The 22,259-nt window shown below is 34.6% G+C and overlaps 2 long non-coding RNA genes across 3 annotated transcripts in view; one reads left to right on the top strand and one right to left on the bottom strand.

Moving 5' to 3' along the window:
* LOC147840401 (uncharacterized) overlaps positions 1-20,228 on the bottom strand; it is a 615,523-nt gene extending 595,295 nt beyond the window's left edge. The window contains exons 1-2 of the long non-coding RNA XR_015512035.1: positions 19,923-20,228; positions 16,975-18,262 (exon numbers count right to left, since the gene is read on the bottom strand). This is a non-coding gene — a long non-coding RNA (uncharacterized LOC147840401). The remainder of the gene's footprint in view (positions 1-16,974; positions 18,263-19,922) is intronic.
* On the top strand, positions 17,246-21,574 carry LOC147840400 (uncharacterized). 2 transcript variants are annotated; one of them, XR_015511972.1, is made up of 6 exons: positions 17,246-17,290; positions 17,851-17,923; positions 20,542-20,674; positions 20,799-20,956; positions 21,068-21,163; positions 21,335-21,574. It is a non-coding gene; the product is annotated as an uncharacterized LOC147840400 (long non-coding RNA). The 2 variants fall into 2 exon arrangements; XR_015511971.1 differs by lacking the exon at positions 17,851-17,923.
* Positions 21,575-22,259: the final 685 nt, after the last annotated feature.

Genomic DNA, 22,259 nt, shown 5'->3' with positions numbered 1-22,259 from the left:
ATAAATAAAATGTAAAAGTGTATAAAAATTGTTAACTTTATATTATATTATATTATATTATATTATATTATATTATATTATATTATATTTTATTATATTATATTATATTATATTATATTATATTATATTATATTATATTATATTATATTATATTATATTATATTATATTATATTGCTGATTACTTCATACAGTAATTAAGCCGAATATGAAAGCAGCCTACAGATTCATAATAATCAAGATTCAGCATCTCTGAGGTGATGAAAAGTTATGAAACCTAATATAGTTCCTGATTATGAAATGTGTCTCATCACTGTCAGGTCTCTGTGGACAGAAGGAGGACTGGCACATCCCGTACACATTCAGCCAAATCATGTGTGGATTGGAAAGTCATTCTAAATGACCTTTCAGCACTGAAGAAGCCAGCAATTTGGACTGATCGCTGAGGCAGCAAAGGTAAACTACTCCAAAATAATATCTAATTAAACAACCAAAAATCAATCAATCAATCAATCTATCAATCTATCAATCTATCAATCTATCAATCTATCTATCTATCTATCTATCTATCTATCTATCTATCTATCTATCTATCTATCTATCATCTGTCTGTCTGTTCATCCGTCCGTCTACAGTATCTATCTATCCATATATCCATCCATATATCCATCCATCTATTTATCCGTCTGTTGGTCTGATTGTCTGTCTATTTATCTATATTTCTTTCTGTCTATATCTGTTCATCTACCTATGTTTTATCTTGATTTGTTTGTGCTGAGAAGAAATGATTTATCAATACTGAACATATACCAGACAGCTCTATGAACGCTTATAGATTCACTCAGTTTATCCAACACACAAAGTATGAAAATATTCACAAAAAAGCCCAGCAGAGTGTGTCTCAAAGCGCAGGAACCAATTTCAGGAAAAACAAACGGATGATTCTGTTTCCAGCGTGTACACACACACATACACACACATGCACTAACAGAGTGCAACACAAATATGCATTTAATCACTGATCTCTGGTGCTTGAAAAGGCTGTTCTGGATGAGATTGCGGTGCAGAAAGCGAGACGTGTCGGTGTTATCTGATGTACAGGCTGCTGAGTCTGACTGTACCTGCATCTAATCACATTCCCCATATCAGGTCTGCTCCTGCTTACTGATAGAGCCTGTGATGCTGGATCCACTAGTGATGATAATACAACCCCACATTACCACTGCAGTCCTGCTGGAAACTAGAGGAGCTGCTTTTGACCACCATTAACAAAATAGTGTCAAAGAAATGCTGCTCTTTTGGGTATTTATTTTATTATGGGGTGTCCAAATATTTTATTTTTATTGTTAGTTTTTTTCCACCAATTTCTTCATAATAACCTTTAATCTATTTTATATATGCTTTAGTTTTTTTTATTTTCATTATTACCTTCATTTAGTTTCCAAGGCAACATTTTTATTGGCGACTTCTGGAACAAAGATTGTAAAGAAAATTAATTTATCTCAGTGCACCTATAGTTAAAGTCAGAATTATTAGCCCCCTTTAATTTTTTTCTTCTTTTTTAAATATTTCTCAAATAATGTTTAACAGAGCAAGGAAATTTTCACAGCATGTCTGATAATATTTTTTCTTCTGGAGAAACTCTTATTTGTTTTATTTTGGCTACAATAAAAGCAGTTTTTAATTTTATAAACACCATTTTAGGGACAAAATTATTAGCCCCTTTAAGCTATATTTTTTCGATTATCTACAGAACAAACTATCATTAAAAAATAACTTGCCTAATTACAATAACCTGCCTAGTTAACCTAACTAAAATAGTGAAGCCTTTAAATGGCACTTTAAGCTGCATAGATGTGTCTTGAAACATATCTAATACAATATTATTTACTGTCATCATGGCAAAGATAAAATAAATCAGTTATTAGAGATGAGTTATTAAAACTATTATGTTTAGAAATGTGTTGGAAAAAATCTGCTCTCTGTTAAAATAGAAATTGGGACAAAATAAACAAGCAGTTTAATAATTTAGGGGGGCTAATAATTCTGACTTCAACTGTATGTTTTCCATTGCTATATTAGAAGGAATATTTTTAAAAGATGTTTATATATATTTATATATTTTCAGAAACATGTTAACAGTATTGTAATAGTGTGATAATTAATGTTAGGAGTGAGCTAAATCTAGCTGCAAAGATAATAACAGCATACATCTAGCTAGAAACATGTTAGCAGTGTGGTCAATAAAATTATCATCAAGCTAAATATGATAACAAGTGAGCTAAATCTAGCTAGAAACATACTAGCATGGCAAATAACGTTAACAGTGAGCTAAATTTAGCTGGAAACCTGATAGCAGTGAGTTAAATCTAGCTGGAAACATGATAACAGTGAGCCAAACCTAGTTTAAAACATGGCAGCAGTTTGGTAATTCATGATTTAAACAGTACCAGTGAGCTAAATCTAGCTAGAAACATATTAGCAGTAAGGCAATTAACATTAGCACTGAGCTAAACATGATAACAAGAGAGCTAAATCTAGCTTGAAACATACTAGCAGTGTGGTAAGTCATGCTGCAGACATGCTGGTGAACTTGAATGTTTGCCATTAGTTTTAGTCTGTTAACAATACAAGCTTCCATACACACATTTGTTGGACTTATTTTTTTATCAGGAGAGAGGAATGGAGAGTCCACTTTACACACGGACTCTCCTGAGCCGAAGCTTTTATCTAAGAACTTCTTTTGTACGTGAGCTTCAGAGTAGTGGGTCAATCGACCTCTGAGGCCTTTATATTAAATCTCCACCTCAAATACAAAATTAAATCAAATCTGGAGGGAGAAAATGCTTCCCCGTGAGCCAGAAAGGTTTTTAAGCCCGCTTGCAGAACTCTTAATGCATGAAATGTGTCCTGTGCAATAAAAGTAGACTCAGCGTCCTTTGAGATGTGGAATTGTGTAACTACCCGATTCAGCATCCGCACAGACAAACCTCTGAGCTCCACACAGTAGAATAAGCTCAAAACCTTATGCCACTGAAGCTCTGTGCTTTGTTTGAACAGTATATCTATTTTTAATGTCTAATGAAATCTTGAAAATTAAATATTGCTGTGAGATTTTGCAGCAGTGAGTCTTGTGCTGGTGAATGAGGCTGAAATGGGTTCTGGTCAGTGTTTCAGGAGAACTCCCAAAGGTTCATGGCTAACAATAGTCATGTTATTTCAGTCCTCTAGAGGTCTGGCTTTGGTCAAAACAAGGAGCTGAACTGCTAAAGCTCAAGGTACAGGTGTGCTTTTTCCGCTGTTGTTCTAATCCCAGTTGTTTACTCCATTTATTTACTCCATTATTGCTACAATGATGCACTCTGGTTTATCATAGTCCTGATGGGTTTAATTAAGTGTTTAACGAAGTTATGACTAAAGTTTTTTGTTTTGTTTTTTGTTGTGCATTTTCTTTGTCCCGCCTGTTATTCCATAGGCTCCTATTCTAATGTGATCCAAGCTCTGATTAGCTGCTGGTTGCGGAGGCCTATAAAAGGGAACTTCCGACAGGGTTCAGGGAGCTCATTTGTGGTGTGACAGTTGCTAGGAGTGGAGAGCTTCTTAGGGTTTGCCTAGCCCTCTGGCCAATGACCAACTTTTAATCTTGTACAACTGTTCATGTATGCTTGCAACCTTTTGAAAGTTTGAGCTTGTGGGGGTGGCCTGCCTATTTATTTGATTACTTTTTACTTTGTTTATGTTTAGGGAGGGAGGTAAGCTTCCTTTAAAGATTTACAGGTAATTTAGTCCATTGACTTTATAGATTCTTTTGTTTGTTGTTTTGGCCTGTGGCCACCATTATCCTGAGGAGATGCTCATTTAAACTACTATTTTTCTATAATAAATCTATTCATTTACACTCAACTCAGTGTTCGAGTTCGGTTGTCGATCTTTTGCATTACGTTTTTTTTTTTTGTATGGGAAATCCACCACCCACAACCTTTTTTGTTTATTATACCCATGTTGTTTTTCCCTAGACTTGAGGCATTATAATCTCATCATCCTATAGGTTTGCCATTTTTCAGTGCATTAAATTCTTGACAAACTATGTATAATACACTCTAGGAAATGCTGGGTTGTTTAAACCCAATTTGGGTAAAATATGGAGTAACCCAAACATTGGCTTAAATTTGGTCTTATTAAGTGAGGTTTATTTATAAACTAATTTCAAGAGGATCACGTGCTTATGATTTATCACAGCTGCTCTCGTATTAGCTAATCATTATCTTCCAATCATATGAGCCCTAAGCTACTATAAATAACCACAGTTTTCAGTCCACTTTATCTTTGTATATATGTATATGTGTAAATCTCTGGCTTTGGTTGGCCACAGTCCTCCACTGTACCTTGGTCCCGCATTCATTTCAAAGGAGCTGTAAACTGTTCCAAAATGGCGGCTCTATTGACGCATTCCTCACAATAGACAACAGGGTAGGCGACATCTAATGTATATATCTATGATCCACTAGCAGGTAACAACTAAACTGAAATCAGGTGAGCAGCGTAACCAGTAACTATGGGGAAAAAATGAGTGGAAAAAAAACTATATTTGGCAACAGCATCTGGATTTTATTTACATTAAACATTTTACTGGCAATAAATTTTTCTCCTCAGAGCCCTCTTCTTGAAAATCAATCAGTGTTAATATGATCTCAGCTTTAATATCAGCCCTGTGTTCATTGTCAAGCAAACAGAAGGAGAATCAGAGAGGCTGCAATTAGCCTGGAGCTCTAAACATATGAAGGACGCATCTCCTCCTATTCAGCTGTAGGTCCGTGGCCCAGCATTTGCATGATTTAACATTTGGAGATGACAGGAATAAATAGCAGATCTCTCCACCCTGTAATTGCAGCCACAATCACTGGGCACTGGCATTTGCACTTAACCGATGCTCCCTCTTGTTACTGAGATGTGCCTGGCATTAAACAGCACAATCTGATGTGATCGCCGCTCACGGTGCTGGACCATCCACGAGGTCAGGAGGAGGGAGACACGATGTGAGGAAAATGAAAATTTCTTCCAATTGACTTTCTCTCTCTCTCTCACACACACACACACACACACACACACTAAGGTTCAGTCTGATTTTAGGCAGTAATCGCGTTTATGCTGGCAGTGTGATTTTTAGCCCCACAGTTATTACTTCATATATAGCCAATGTGTTTTGTTTTTTTTGTCTTCATCAAATTAATATATTGTCCACTTTCTAAGCTTGGATTAATTTAGTTTGCTTTGTTAATGTATATTTGAGCAATGTTTGCATCTGGCTGGACTTTTGCTTTTCTCTTTAAGGCTTTAACAGCAGACGAGGTTCATTAGTGTGTCTTGGAAAATCTGCTGAGTTTGACATTCGTATATGCAAATCACATTTTGACTTGTACGCCTCTGGTTATGCACTTGCCTAAAATACTGTGTATAAATTCAACAGCTCATAGACCAGTTCAGAAATATAAATATAAGTATATTACAGTATAAGTCTATTTTTCAACTTAAGAAGGTAAAATTTCTCAGATGATTACACATGCTTAAGAAACTACCTAATTTCAAAATATTGTGTATGAAATATGGTGTCATAATTTCCTATACATATATATATAGAGTTGAAGTCAGAATTTTCCCCAATTTCTGTTTAATGGAGAGAAGATTTATTCAACACATTTCTAAACATAATAGTTTTAATAATACATTTCTAATAACTGTTTTATTTTACCTTAGTCATGATGTAAATAAATAATATTTTACTAGATATTTTTCAAGATATTTTTCTATTACATTGAAACCGAAGCACCCGGAGAAAACCCACACAAACATGGGGAGAACATGCAAACTCCACACAGAAATGCCAACTGACCCAGCCGAGGCTTGAACCAGCGACCTTCTTGCTGTTAGTGCTACCCACTGCGCCACCGCACAGCCCACTTTTTAACAGTATTTCCTATAATATTTTTTCTTCTGGAGAAAGTTTATTTGTTTTATTTTGGTTAGAATAAAAGCAGTTTTTAGTTTCTTAAAAACCATTTTAAGGTCAATATTATTAGCCCCTTTAAGCTATATATTTTTTCGATAGCCTAGAGAACAAACCATCATTATACGATGACTTGCCTAGTTACCCTAATTAACCTAGGTAATCCTTTAAATGTCACTTTCAGCTGTATAGAAGTGTCTTAAAAATATCTAGTCAAATAATATGTACTGTGCTCATTGCAAAGATAAAATAAATCAGTTATTAGAGATGAGTTATTAAAACTATTATGTTTAGAAATGTGTTGAAAAAAAACTTCTCCATAAAACAGAAATTGGGATTAATTTGAACATTAATTTGGATTAAATATATATATATTTTAATTTTTTTTTCTTAACTAATTAGACATATTCCTCTGCATTCAGCACCGTCAAAGCAAATAACACAGCCATTATAACACAGTTCATAGTAACATCCTAGAAAACATCCTAAAACAAATCAGACCATGTTCAAAGTCACTCAAATCGCCTTTCTTCGCCGTTATGATCCTCAGATTCAGTAGATCATCTTGATCATTTCTACCATGCGATTGGCTGATTAGAAATTTGCATGAACGAGCAGACACACAACATGCCTAGTGAATATATATTCTACTAATTTCTTGTCTGCTCTCTCGGGAATTGAGCTGAGCACAAGCCTGTATAGTATCTTATATTTAATACCTGCAAAATCAGTAAGGAGCTTGAAATGGGCAACTTTTATATGTCCTTCTCAAGTGCTATTAAACGTGGTAAGTTATACGAGCAGACAGATGTCATCTTTCCTTCCGCCGCACTGAACCAGTCTGGCAGCGGTTACATTCTGACACTTAACATCTGCAGGGCCACTTTAGCTGACGCCGGCAGAATGCCTTCAATTTCCTCTGCGTTTGGTTATCTTGCCTATAAAAACCAAATCAGCATCAGCCGTATCTTGTGTTCTTTCTTGTCTGTATCAGTTTCAGTCTGGCTTCTCGTCCACTTAATTGGCTGTTTGACCATTGATTGGCCCAAATGAAAATTGTAGGGATGGCGGGAACAAATGGAGACACTTAAATGAAACCAAAATGACTCTTGGGAATTGGTTTGCATGTTTGAGGCTGAAAGAACCGACATGTTAATCTAAACCACAAGCTCAGTATGTGAAGTGCATACCTCCACTAACATGGCTGTGTTTGCATATTTATAGTAAATAGAGAAAACAGCTGCTGCGTTTGCTTTTTTTGTCAACTCAAGTTGTATACAAGAGATTTATAAATCATTTCAGTCATTCTAAGTAGTTTGTTGTTACATCAGCACTAGGAAAGAAATATGTATAGCGTATATAAGCATGTTATAATGTGTCCTATGTGATTCATTCTAGAATTGTTGGTACATTTCAAGCATTTTCTATTCATCTTTCTTAAACTGGTAGTATTTGGGTGGCACGGTGGCATAGTGGTTAGCACTATCGCCTCACAGCAAGAAGGTCTCCGGTTCGAGTCCCGGCTGGGCCAGTTGTCATTTCTGTGTGGAGTTTGCATGTTCTCCCTGTGTTCATGTGAGTTTCCTCTGGGTGCTCCAGTTTCCCTCAGTTCAAAGACATGTGCTATAGGTGATTGGATTAACTAAATTGGCCATAGTGTATGAGTGTTTTTGTGAATGTGAGAGTGTATGGGTGTTTCCCAGTACTGGGTTGCGCCTGGAAGGGCATCCACTACATATATAAACAAATGCTGGTATAGTTGGTGGCTCATTTCGTTGTAGTGACCCCTGATAAATCAGAGACTAAGCCGAAGGAAAATAAATAAATGAATGGTAGTAAATGCAGAAAATATATAATTTACAGTAAACTGAATCCATTATTAATGTAAAATAATACTCAATGATTAAATGTGATGGGAAACATTTGATTCTGTTCCATGATTTTGCATAAACCACTAACAGAACTTGCATTTTCTTCTTTTGGTGCGTTAGTTAAAGATTATAGCCTTAAAGCAGATTCCACATGGCCAACAACATAGGCTCATTCTGAAAACGTAGCCCTAAATACATTTCTGGAGATCGTGATGGATGTCACCAGAAGTGCTTATATGATGTATGACTTCATTTTTTTTTTGTGTGTGCTTACAAGCTGACCGCTTACCTCCGTATTGACGGCTTTCCCGCTGTTACCAGTTTGTCCAGTTAGCTCCCATGTATGTCCGTGGATGCAGATGCAGATAGGAGTTGACCACAATGATGGTGCTCGAGTCTGGCAAAAAACGGTCCCAGAAAGTGGGTAAAACAAAAACAGAAGCCAAAAAATAAAATAAACAGATAACAGGGTGAGAATGTGGTAAAATCTGACAACATAGTAAAAGGGTTGGGTTTAGGGAAGGAAGAGAGTGGGTCAGTCAGTCTGTCAGTCAGTCAACAGCAGCCTCTGGTGGATTTATGTGAGATCAGCAGGTGCGAATGGCACTCACAAGAGGAATTCGAGATCTGAAAAAGCGTACACAGCGGCCTCTGGTGGATTCGCAAAAACTGCAAAAAAAAAAAAAACGTAGCTCCTGAGATGGATTTGGCACTCTCCAGGAATGGCTTCGCTCTAAATTCAAACATTGTTTAAAAATTCAGTTTATTTGTTTTAAAATACATTTATAAACAGTAGCTTATAATTACATTTATTTACTAAAATATTTGTCAATGTGTTTGACATATTTATCTAAGACCATTGAATAATAAAGTTTCTCAAACTTTTGCCGATGTGGATAAATATGGCTGAAGAGACTGGAAAGACCTTGTTCAGTCTAGTGGAAGTCATAGAAAATGACTAAAACCACTTCAGCAATGTATGGAGAACTGTTTTTATGATACTGTAGCTTCAGTTGCTTCTGCTTTAAATACCTCATAAACATCCAATGAATCGGCGTTCATCCGAATGCTCTACAATGTCTGCCAAGATCTAAAGCGTCGGATATTTTCATTTCATGCCATCCAATGACCGATCCGTGTCCATCTCTGTGAATCCAGTAGAGCAAATGTTGGACTTTGAAACGCTGAGAGCTTGATTTGCACAGATTGGCTGCAGCCTCTTGTTACAACCTTTATGTGCCTGGTTCTGTCAGCGTTTGTAATTATTCCTTTGCGTAAACAGAATGCCAGTTTCATGCCGATGTTCTCATTAGACTCGACAGGGTTGGAGTGGTTTTGAAAGGATAACATTTAGCCACTTTGTGTTTAGAAAGTCAGGGGCGAAAGAGAACAAGAACGAGAGAAGTTGAGCAGCGTGTTGATATTCTGAGGCCCAACTATTGATGTGAGTCATTAAGCAGAGCAGATTCACTAGAATGTCAGTGTGCGTGCGCATGTGTGTTTGGGACGCATCAGGACACAAATAATAATAATGACATGGGTATGACATGGCTATTATAAGGCAAAGGTGAATTATAGGTGCGCTGCTGATGTCCACATTTTTTCCAAAAGGCTTATAAATCATGCATGTTTTTTTTTTTTCCCAGAAAGTGCACACATGATCTGCCAATGGGGTAAGCAAAATAATCTTGTTTTTCCTTTTGACATAAGATTATTTTGCTTACCCCATTGGCAGATTATTTTGCTTGTTTTAAGTAAAAACTTACTTCATTTTGGCATATTATTGCTGAAAACAAGACAATATGTTTTGCTTGTCTAGAAAATTCTTCTTGATTTAAGAATTGAGAGATATTTGGACTAGAAACAAGACAAAAAATCTAAGTAAGTAAAGCATTTTTTGCAGCGTGTGTGTTAGCATGTCTTTGAATGACAGGAAGACACTGTAAGTCACACGCGCACACACACTCACCTTTGATGGCAGATGCTCTGAATGTGTGATTTACATTTAATCTTAACATGCAGCGTTTTATTTGGAATGTGCATGAGTTTCATAAAGCGCTCCTGTGGCGCAAACATTCGTGCATGACACTGACAACACCAAGGTGATGAGTTTTATTCCCATTGAATCCATGAGCTGATAAAATGCAATGAAAGTAGCTTTGAATAAAAGCCTCTGCCAAATGCAGAAATGAAAAACGGGCTTGACTGATTGACTTAATAATGCTTGTCTGAAGCATTTATTGTGCGTGACCTCCAAAATCCTGACTCAACGTGGCGCACTTTTAAGCCAAGGCAAGATTATTTATGTAGAGCGCTTTTGTGCACAGTTACCATTCAGATATGGAAAGTTCTGGAAAGTGCCGCATGCATGTGAAAGAATAAAGAAGGAACATTTACATTTATATGAAAACATGGAACTGGCAAAAGTCAAGTAAACATAGACAAACATTTTTTTATACCCAGTGGAAATGTAAAGTGCTTCATGTGTGCAGTTTTCATGCATAATATACATTATAAAAATACATTTAAATATATAATCAATTAATTTAACTTCAATTTACAATTTAGCATCAGTTTAGCTACCTGTAGCAGGGGTTTTAAATATTTTAGATCCTATATATGCAAAATGTTCTTATTGTCTTGCTTAAAATGTTAAAGATAATTTTACAGTTTCCCATTGAAAACTGGTAAAACTTCAGTTTAAGTAATAATTACCAATAAGGGTTATTACCTGCTCATTATTAATGTATTGGCTGTTTATTCTAAAGTATGATCTTATTCTACATCCTTAATCCTATACCAAATACCTAAATCTAACTATTAGTACACAGCAAATTAGTAGTTTATTAAGGTTAATGTCTTGGTTTCGTAATAGTAAGAATTGTACCTTGAAATAAAGTGAAACCGATTTATTTAATCATTTAAATGAGTCTTAAATATTATTTAGAAAACATCTGGTTTCTTTATATTACAATTCTTAAAAAAATTTTAAAATTTAAAAATCACAAAAGCACACACTTTAAACTAATTTATTGTTGTTTTGAATTATTTAACTTATTTTATTGTCTAAATCAAATGTGTATATTTTCTTGCAATTATTTTCAATTATTTTACTCTCATTTAATGTATATTACATTATAATTAGAATTATTAACAGAATATTTTAATCTAATTTTATTTTAATTCTAATTAATCTGATGTCTTTTTGTACTCATAAATTCATATTTATTTATCTTAATGTAGTAGTATGCTAGTCGATGAGTCCAACCGACATTACCTAAAAACAACTACTACAACTTCACTAACCATTCAGAAGCTAGAATTTGTATTTATGTCCTCTCCATCAATGTCTGATTAAACATATAAAAGGTTGTCCACACTGTAAAAGGCGATTAGTTACTTTACCTAAAAGTAAGTAAATTCATTGCCTTAAAAGCAACAAGTTGACTTTACTTTGAAAAAAGCTAAACCCATTGACCATTTAATATTATGAATGCAGCGAGCTTTTTCAAGTAAAGTCAACTAATCACTTTTTTCAGTGCTCTTCTGGTCATTTCTTTCATTTCAGATGCGAGATTAGTTTGTTGGTAACTTGTTGTTTCTGGAGTGTCAGAAAAGCATATTAAAGCTCCGCCCTCTTCTACAATGCAGCTACTCATTTGCATTTAAAGAGACATGCACAAAAACTACATATTTCTTACATTCAGACCTAAATTACAGGCATATTCAATGCCATCTCATGCCAATTTGTAGATGTTTGATTTGGTAACTATTCGTATGAATTTGTACGATCTCATTTGAATAATTTAGTGCGATTTGCTCATCCCTCAGTGACGGTTGGGTTTAGAGGTGGGGTTGGGTGCCAGACCTCCTTTTAAAACTCGTACATTTTCGTTTACGTGCATGACTGAACTCAAATTAGCCACTAATCTGACAAAACATAAAATAGTTACGTCCCCTCGTGACATCACGCTGGCATATTTGATTATAAATGATCTGTAGGGTATTTTGAACTCAAAGTCCACAGTCATATTCATGGGGACATTTAAGATTCATATTTCATCGTGTCTCCTTTAGGACTATTTGCACATATTTATTAAAGAGACTCGTGCAAACAGAGAATGAGTCAGATGGAGGAGGCTGATTAAGAAAAGGAGATGCGCTGAGAGAGAGGCTAATGTAATAAAGCTGAACAATAATCTCATACTTCCTGTTTGATCTCTATGGGGGTTGAAGCTGCTTCGCAATAATGGAGCGATTATTATATTGTCATTTGGCGCTCAATTAATGTGGTGCAGGGCAGCGATTTCAGAGACAGCACGGCATGCTGATTGAATGTAGTGTGAATTCTGATCATCCTTTTAAAAGTAGGTGTTTGATCATCACAGTTTAATTAAATTTATGTTTGGCCTTCAAATCTTGTTTTGCATCTTTCCTTTATTCTCTTTTTTCTCTCTCTGGTCTGCCCTTTTTACCATAGCAGTCGCTGTGTTTTTTAAAAACACACACACTCATACATATACTGAAGCTATGGCGTTGACAAGATTTGTTCTCTTTCATTAACTTTCACTGCCTAAAGTGTGTTCCATTTGCAGAAGCACTTGAATCATTAATGCATGAGGTATTTTGACAAGAAAGCGGCCTTTTCTTTTCACCACATTAGAATTAGAGTGGCTGAAACGTAAATGTGAAGTGTAAAGAGGGTCAGAGATGGAGCAAAACACTGTTTTATTAAGCAGCGACAAAATGATGCCAGTCGACTTTCATCAATTGCGTTCTTTACATCCAGTCAGATTTTAGTGCTCTTAAAAAAATCATACTGAATCATGTGAAAAATTGACGTGATCTGATGTAACCTTTGTATAATATGAAGTATTGCTGAAGCTTTATACTCGGGATATTTCAATAAATGTGCAACCTATAAAGAATGCCTTGCTTATTCAGTAATGAATAGGATTCTTTTTGGGGTTAATTCTGGTTAGCTTCATACTCAATCAAATAGATTGCTGTCTTGTCTGCTAGATTAATAATCTAAAACAAAGATTTAAATCTAGCATGTTCCACTTATGAAGTAAAAAAATTGAAATTGGTCTCCATCCTTAATCCTATACCAAATACCTGAACATAACTATTAGTACACAGCAAATTAGTAGTTTATTAAGGTTAATGTCTTGGTTTCATAATAGTAAGAATTGCACCTTAAAAAAAAAGTGAGACCGATATATTTAATAATTTAAATGGGTCCTAAATATTATTTAGAAAACATTAAGTTCCTTTATATTACATTTCTTGTAAATAGAAATGTGTTTAAATAATAACTTTATTTTTGTTGATAATTGAGTTATTTTAAATATTTTTTCAATCAAATTTCTATATTTTCTTGTACTTATTTTCATTTATTTTAATCAAATTTATTTTATCCTCATTTAATGTATATCATATTATATTATATTCTTTAATTAATAACAGAATATTTAAAGCCAAATTTAATTTAAATCCAATTTTTTCGTACTAATAAATGCATATTAATTTATTTTAATGAAATGTAGCAGCATGCTAGTCAATGGGCCGAATCGACTTTACTTAAAAACAACTACATAACTATGACAGATAACATGAACCGATAACATAACAGCTTAATCAATGAAAACTATAACACTTTGTTTAAAATTATAATTAGTACGTGACGCACAATAAATGTGAACTAAAATCATATGAAATATTAATAAAAACATTTGTATTCATTTAAAATTGTTTGCTTTTGGTTAGTTTTAACTAAATATAATGAAAAAATGGATGCCCTTCCAGCTGCTACCCATCTCTGGGAAGCATCCATACACACTCATTCACACACATACACTATGGACAATTTAGCCTACCCAGTTCACCTAAAGCGCATGTCTTTGGACTGTGGGGGAAACCGGAGCCCCCGAAGGAAACCCACGCAAACACAGGGAGAACATGCAATGTCCACACAGAAATGCCAACTGATCCAGCCGAGGCTCGAACCAGCGACTTAACAAAAGTATATACTTTCATTTAGGAAAAAAAAACTGTGTATATGAGTGGCCTAGCCAGAGCCCAGACCTACAGTAAATCCTATTGAACATCTCTGGAGAGATCTAAAAAATGGCTGTACACGTCGGCGCCAGTAGCCTAGTGGTTAGTGCATCGACACATAGCACCAAGGTGCTCCAGCGACTCCAGTTTGATTCCCGGCTCGAAGTTCTTTGCCGATCTTTCCTCTGTCTCTGCTCCCCACACTTTCCTGTCTGTAAAATCTCTACTGTATTATCATCAAAGATAAAAAAAATAAATAAATAAATTATTTAAAAAAATTTAATAAAATGGCTGTACACCGTCGCTTCCCATCCAACCTGATAGGGCTTGAGAGGTACTGCAAAGAGGAATGAACAAAAATTCCCAAAGACAGGTGTGCCAAGCTTGTGGCATCATATTCAAAAAGACTTGAGGCTGTAATTGATATGTTATTGTTCATTTATTATTAATAATAATAAATTAATTGAATCCATTTTGAAATAATAACACTCCTGTTTTTCCTGGGAGTCTCTCCTATTTCGGACCCATCTCCCATATTGTTCTGTACAATCTACTGGAAAATTCCTCTGCTTTTTGATACAGTCCTCATGCGCACAGAACCCAACGCGCAACCATCTTCATATCCTTTTCAGTTCATGTACACCTTCCCCCCATGCTCTTCACTTTGCACACCAATCCACCACCCCCCCCCCCCCCCCCCCCCTTCACTTTGCATGCCACTGGAGAAAATCTCCCGGATTTTATGATCCGAATATTAGCAGGTGTGCTGTAATATAAACAAATGTGAAAAAAAGTGAAGCGCAATGAATACTTTCCAGATGCACTGTCCATTTCCAATTGATGTTTATATTATTTCAAACATAAAACAACATAAACTCCTAAACCATATAGAATCACCTTAGCAAACCCATCCCTCAGAGCCAAGTTTCATTAGTTTCTTTAATGTTGTGAGTATCTTTTAGCGCCCATCACTGCTTGGCACCCTTAATGTGCTCTAATCACACAAAATGTAAAACATCAGCACTTTCACACGAGGCCTCGTCTGTGTCACTTATCTCTGAATAACTCCCTGTAATAAATCATTCTGCCAGCAGATTAAGCCTCGGAAGTGTTCGCCGGGTCATCCATGCAATTACAGGATTTACTTCTTTCTCAAAAACGCAAATCACCACTTGCATCCGATATCAATCTGCCCTCAAATTCCCTCATTCCTGGCCACAGAAAGAAGCATCAGCAATGAATGGGAGCGGAAGACAGCGGCTGTAATAGACTCATTTCCAGCATTTAAGCATGTACGATCATCATCACGATGGGCTATTTAGGAGTGATTGAGACGGACGTGAAGCCGCAATGGGAGCCACATTTACTGTAATGGAGAGATTTTGGAGAGCTGTGCGACGTGCTGTTTTGCTGAATGAACGTCGCGTGTCTCTGAATGTTAAAAAGCCTCAGTAATTGTAGGGTTGGAGCAGCGTCCTGGGAGGCAGGATTTGTTTACTCAGTTTAAGTCATTGTGTTTGGATACAACAGTTTTTTTGCAAACCAAATAACATTTTGTGTCTATAGGCGTCTTTATTTTTTTGAGTTTTGCTTTAAAGGGGTGGTCCAGAGTGTTTTTTTAAAGGCTTGGTTGTGTTTATAAGATGCAAAGCAAAGTGTGCTCAGGCTTCATTTGTAAAAAAAAAAAATCATGTTATTTTTTCATATATCTTACTTTGATTATATACAGCTACTCATCTAATATGAAAACGACTGTCCTGGAATGTTGATTTATTATTCCTCTGATTTTTGTGGAAACTTTTTACTTTATATATTCGTGTATGTTTTAAGTTCAGCAGTATACGTTTGTCATAAATGTGTTTATTCTCAATTATGATCAGTTTAATCTGTTCCTTCTGAATACAAGCGTTTAAAAAAAACTTACTGAACCCAAACTTTTGTGTATGTTAGCATACAGATAAATATTTCACCCCCTTCAACGTTTGTTTTATATATTAAATGATACAAAGAGTTTAATAACCTCCTTTAATATATTCAAAAAAACATTTAAAATCTGGTTTATAGAGAATCAGATTTGTCATCATTCCGATTAGATTGAAACTAGCCTGTTTCCATTTGTGCCTACCATCTTAATGATCTGTTGTTTAAATGTGTTTTAACTAATTTTTTTAATCTCTTTTACAAAATGTTGGTGTTTTAGTTTAATTTGTAAATATTCTTTTTTTCTTAACATCTATATAACCTTGTCTATTTTAGTATTTTTTAACTATGTTTGATTATATAATTCTTGTATTGTTTTTTTTTTAGGTTGTTCAGGGACAACAGATGAAAAATAGCCTTCGGGCTAATTTTGGTGCATTGGCAGAAATGCTATGTAATGTACACTGTTCCTGCCAAATAAACAAATAAATAAAATAAAACAAATAAATGTTAATTCACACGTTCAAGCTCCAAAGATTATAAAAGGCCCTTGAAAATTAAAAGCTCTTAAGACTTCCAGAGCTTATGAAACCTTGGATTAAAGCATAGGCCAAAACATGACTATTGCCCCTTTCACACATACAGACCTTTCTGGAAAATTACAGGCAATTTTCCGGAAAGGAATCATGTGGGAGCAGGTCCTTTTTAAAAATACAGGTAAATTTGTTCTGGTAATTTTCCAGAAAAAGAAGTTGTAACATTACTGGTAATTTGTCGAAATGCTGCTCTGTGTGAACGCAGAAGGAAAAGAACGTGTTCGCGATTAGAACGTGCTGACTTGAGACGTCTACTCCATGTTTATGAAAATGAAAGCCTTTGAACATTTTTCCAGACTCATTTAGCTGCTAGATGTTAGTCAGATAATGTTTTCATGTTGCTTCTTAATGCAACTGTGCAAATAATTATCAATAAAATGGTTATGATAAACTGCTGTTTGTTTAAATTCAAGCTCTGCCGCATCACGTGTGGACGTGAAGTAGCCGGTGAGCACCAGCACACACACATATTATGTATCATCAATCATCAACAAAAGCCAAACCCCCTTCTGTGTTTACAAGTACACTGTAAACCCTAATGCTGTAACTAATTAATTGAGTTGAGTTCTATTAACTTAAATCATTAAAATTCGTTTATCTTAATTAACCTTGATGAGTATTTAGAACTTTTTCTTATTTTTGAGTTTGAAAAAATTTAATCTTTCAAGTAAGGTGAACAATTCTGCTGGGTTTAATTTATACAAAATGTCTCTTTAAAGTTTCATTAACTCAAAATCTGTCAGCCCAGTGATTTTGCGTCTGACGTCATCCAGGTTCACGTACGTGCTCATGCTTCATTCGTTTTTTTCAAGATGGCGGATCGGCATCGCTTCACACTACAGTAAGTAAAATATTTACAAATCCAAGAAATATTAAATGTATGTTTTAATTAATATAATCACAGTAACAGTTCAATGTAATGTAGAGTTAATCAGGGTGCGTTTACATGTCGTACATTACAGAAAACATGTTTAGCCTCAATTGTTGCTAACTAACGTTAACATTACTGTTTAAAAAGTTAGAATCAGTGCAACGTTAGCGTTAGTTGTAATGTGTTAACTCTGAATTTTAACAGAGTGTGATAAAGACAAAAATATTTAAAATCGGCAGATTACATTTTTCAAAAAATTTAAATCTTGGCGCGAGTATGCCTTTTCTCAGCCTGTGCTGAAGTTGTCATGGAGACGCGCGCTCTCACAACCGCATGTCATGGCGCTGCGCTGAACTCCATCCAGTATGTGAATGTGGTATTATCTTCGCGATCTGTAGGCACTTCGGAAACGAAAGGCGCAAGAAACGTAACGTTAATCATAACTCAAATGATCTCCGCCTAAACACTTAACGGTATTTTATAATGACGCGCAAAAACGTATTCTCAAAACTTAACTCTGTCACACGCAGCTTGTTGCTTGCTGATCCATGTATGAGGATAGCCTGACGGAGAACATTTAAGCTGCGCTCCTCACCTGAGCAGGTACAGAGCAGAGCTTCATTTTACACTACCACATTGAGGTAAAGTTGGTTTTATATTCATACATTCATTTAGTAACAACTTGTGACTCGCTCCATAAATTGTTTACCATGGTACTTTGTGTATTCGTTCTGAAATCACATGCAAGTATGACATGAAAACAACATTACACTAAATGCACTATTTTTTTTGACTGAACAATGTTGTACTTTGAAAGTCATTGGCTGCTAATATGATTTCACCATTAAGAATATGCAAAAATTACCTTTCTGAAATTATATTATTAAGGAGAAAGTCTGAATGTGTAAATATAAAACTAACTTTACCTCAATCACCAGGGGCCTGTTTCAGTAAGGAGGTTCAAACAACTCAGAGTTTAAACTTGAACTCTGAGTTGATTTACCAAGAGATTAAAAACTCAGAGTTTTCGGTTTCAGAACAGCTGATCTGAGTTGGGTCAATCAACTTCGAGTAGACCAACTCAGAGTTAAGTGCGCGCACCGTGACTTTAAAAAGGCATTATCAATGGAGCGCAGACATTACGAGTGACTATGGCAATATCTTATAAAAGAGATCACCATTTCTTTCTCCAGCTGAACTTGATGTTCTCATGCAAAGTTATAGCAAATATGAGTGTGTATATATTTGAAAAGAAGCAACCATCAGTGAAGAAGAGACAGTTAGCGTGGGAAAACAGCTGCTCAAGTTAATGCCTAATTTCACTTTTTAAGTATTTAAATATTTAAGTATAATAAAATAAGTAATGTAATTTGTGACGTTTATATTTTTTTTCTAAACTTTTTTATACATTTATTAGTTTTAAATGATTTAACAGTGCACTTGTGTGTCTGCCTTTTTTATTGATCAAGTGATAGAGGTTAATATAACATTTAGAAGGTAAGCAGTACTAAAAATAATTTTTAGAAAGAATAATAATCCCATTAATCTAGTTACAGTGCATGTCGAAGGTGAATTTAATTTAATTATTTATTAAAAAAGGATAAGCCATTCTAGTACAGTTCTTCTGTGTGTGACTAAAATGTAGGCAATAGCTATGTTTCCATCCAAATATATTACATAAATTTATGTGCAAAACTGGAATATTGCATAAAAGATGCGAATAAAATTCCATCCAACGAGTCAAAGAGAAAAAAATTGTCACTTCCTGATTAAACTGGCACCAAATATCAACAGTAAAAACAGAATTTACTGTGGTAGAAGAAGCTGCGTCGTTTATTTAGCCTAATTAATGTACTTGCGCCTCGATGTCAGAAGACAATGCTGAAACACAATGAACACGTGGGGGCGTCTGAAGCCATGAGACGCGGAGACTCTTGACACGCACCAGACGTTCGGAGGTAATTAATAATATACACTAATACTGAAACAGTTAAGGCATTTTAGAATGACTAAAACAATATTTAAGACGTGTTACAGTGTGCCCAGCCTGCTGGTTTGTCCATTTACACACATTTTCATTATCATATGATCATGATCTTTTTTTTAATGTACATACTGTAATTTGTTCAGTAAAAGTTTTTCCATCTAAGTTTATGCGCACATTTTCTATCGAATAAAAGTTTATCCTACTCAGTTATGCGTGTTTATTATGCATATTTTAAAAAGTTATGTGCATCATGACGTTTCTATCAATCGTTTTTATGCACGTATCCAAAATGAGCATTAAAATAGGTGTGTGGAGACGTAAGGCTAAGGCGAGAAATACCGCTTCATCATTAAAAAAGGGGAGGAGACAGACAGAAACTCTGAGTTTAGTGAATAAAACCTGCTTCTGACCAGGTTAGATTCACAGAGTAAGTTACCACAGTAACTTACTCTGAGTTAAAGTTACCTCTCTTTCAGAAACAGGCTTGACTTACCCTGCTTTCTAGAGTTTAACAAACCTGCCATTTTGAAACGGAAAACCCAGAGTTTCTCTCATTTCAGGGTTAAAATACTCTGAGTTTTCAGTTAACCTCCTTTCTGAAACAGGCCCCAGCACTGATCAACACTTAATATTTCCTAGCGCTTAAGACGACATCTCTGCATATCAATGATTACCTGATTAATGCGATTAGTTAAATGAGTTTAAATGTCATTTAGGTCAAATGTATTTTAAAGGTATGATAAAAGTTTTTTTTTTTTCAATCTATTTTTTAAAATGTTTACTCTGGAGAGAATATAAACAGCCTAAAAAACAAAGTATGCATATCTATAACACATTAATACAAAATTATGTTATTAAATAAAATAATAACAAAACAAAATATTCAAGACGTGGTAAACAAGACATAGTTTTCTGATGTGCAAATTTTGTAGCTTAAAATATATTTATATCTTAAAAATATAAATATTTTAGTCTATATATTTTTACATCATTAGACAATAAGGTAAGTTTTGTTATTTCTAGCTTTTAAAATCAGGCCTTAAATTTCTTTGTCGTCCTATTCAGTTTTAGAAATTTCAATACTGTTTAAATTAAATCTGTGTTCATCAAATCAAAGCAACTAACATGATAATCAGCTCTATTGCTAACCGTTTTGGAGGTTAACGTTAGACATCATGCAATTGTACTACTTCCACTCTCAGCTAAATGACACTGTGACTTTGTGTACATACAGAATTGAAGGTCGGGTGTTGCTGACTACAGATAGGAACTACAAGGAAAGTGAAACTTCAGCTAGACCTTGAGTTCAGTTTACAACATGAAGATCCTGCTTTCAACATCTGATCAACACCTGATTTTCATCTGAGGTAAAAAATAGATAAGTAAATGAAACATAATAATAATATTAATACATTTTTTTTTAGAATTGTATATTTTGTGGTGTGGGTTTGTTTTATGAAATTCTCTCTTGTTTCTTTTTGCTGTTTGCAGAGTACCAACATGTTACAAATGAGAATTTTCCCCACAAATTCTTTGCACAACTGGACCACCACCTATTTAATTTGATGACAATTTCAAGGCAAACAGCATCCAAAACTGGCAAGACAGCAGATACCCTGGCTAATCTTTTAAAGGTTTATGATGAGCAGGTATGTTTGGGGTCACGTGTTAAAGTATACATTAAAATATAATTTGAATTTTTTTTTTTTTTTAATTGATTTAAAATCATTTATTCATCATTTATTATACTTGATTTCCAGGAACTGCATGATGTCAGTTCATGACGGACTACTCTTATCAGAGGTCTTTTGGTCTTGCTGCGTGAGCGTGACTTAAGATTCTTTAGGAACACCCTGGTAAGACTTCATTCATTCTTTTCACAATTAGGCATGTTTAATGAAAAGATGAAAGTTTTGAAAACTTTTACTTAACATATTTGTAATCACGAATAGTTGATGAATCATATAATATTGGCTCAGTCATTTTGATACTGTCCTTACATTAATATCCTTGAATCATATTTTTAGATTGATAATCCTGCTGACTGAAGATGCTTTATTGGCCCTGCATTCACTGAGGGTCTCTGTTGTCCTGAAGAATGAATTGGACACCACCCACAGCACACTTCCAGACCTTTCTTGTCTTGTATGGATTAATGTATGCTCTTCACATAATATATAGTAAAGGACTTTGAACTTGTGCAAAAAGTTTTGCTTGGCATGGATGATGGAAAATAAAAAGTCTCGTAGCATGGAAACCTTAAAGAATGAGTTGATTGTTTTTTTTTTTTTACTTAATAAAGACTGTGTCTGGGGTAGTAACTTCAAAACATTTATTTACCTTTAATTGGTAAGTATGCATTTTAGTATATATAGGGATAGTTTGTCCAAATGTAAAATTCTGTCATTTACTAACTCTTCACTTGTCCCAAACCTGCTTGAATTTCTTGCTTCTGTTGAACACAAAAGTTAAGTAAAGCTGACAACCTGTAACCACTGACTTTCTAATAGGAAAACAAATACTGTGGAAATCGGTGGTTACAGGTCTCAGCTTTTTTTTATATATATATATCTGCTCTCCGTTAAACAGAAATTGGGGGAAAAAATAAATGGGGGCGCATAATTCTGACTTCAACGATATATATATATATATATATATATATATATATATATATATATATATATATATATATATATATATATATATACAGTTTCTGTGTAGTTTACACTAAACGAGTCACTTCACAGAATGTGCACTTATTATTTTTTTAACGAATGCCTTAAGACTAAGTTTTACACTTATTAATGTATTATTAAATTTTATCAAACTTATAGTTGTTTTTTCTTGAGGCTCTTATGTCTGATATCATATTTACATTGTGGGTAATTTTTATTAATTTCAGAATAGTGTTCATTTTCAATCTCTTTATGTCTAATAGTTTTTATCGTTTTA

This window comes from Danio rerio, chromosome 16 (genome assembly GCF_052040795.2).
Source record: "Danio rerio strain M-AB ecotype USA chromosome 16, GRCz13ab, whole genome shotgun sequence".
Lineage (NCBI taxonomy): Eukaryota > Metazoa > Chordata > Actinopteri > Cypriniformes > Danionidae > Danio > Danio rerio.
Note: the sequence above shows the minus strand (reverse complement) of the source record. Positions and strands in the feature narration are given on the sequence as shown.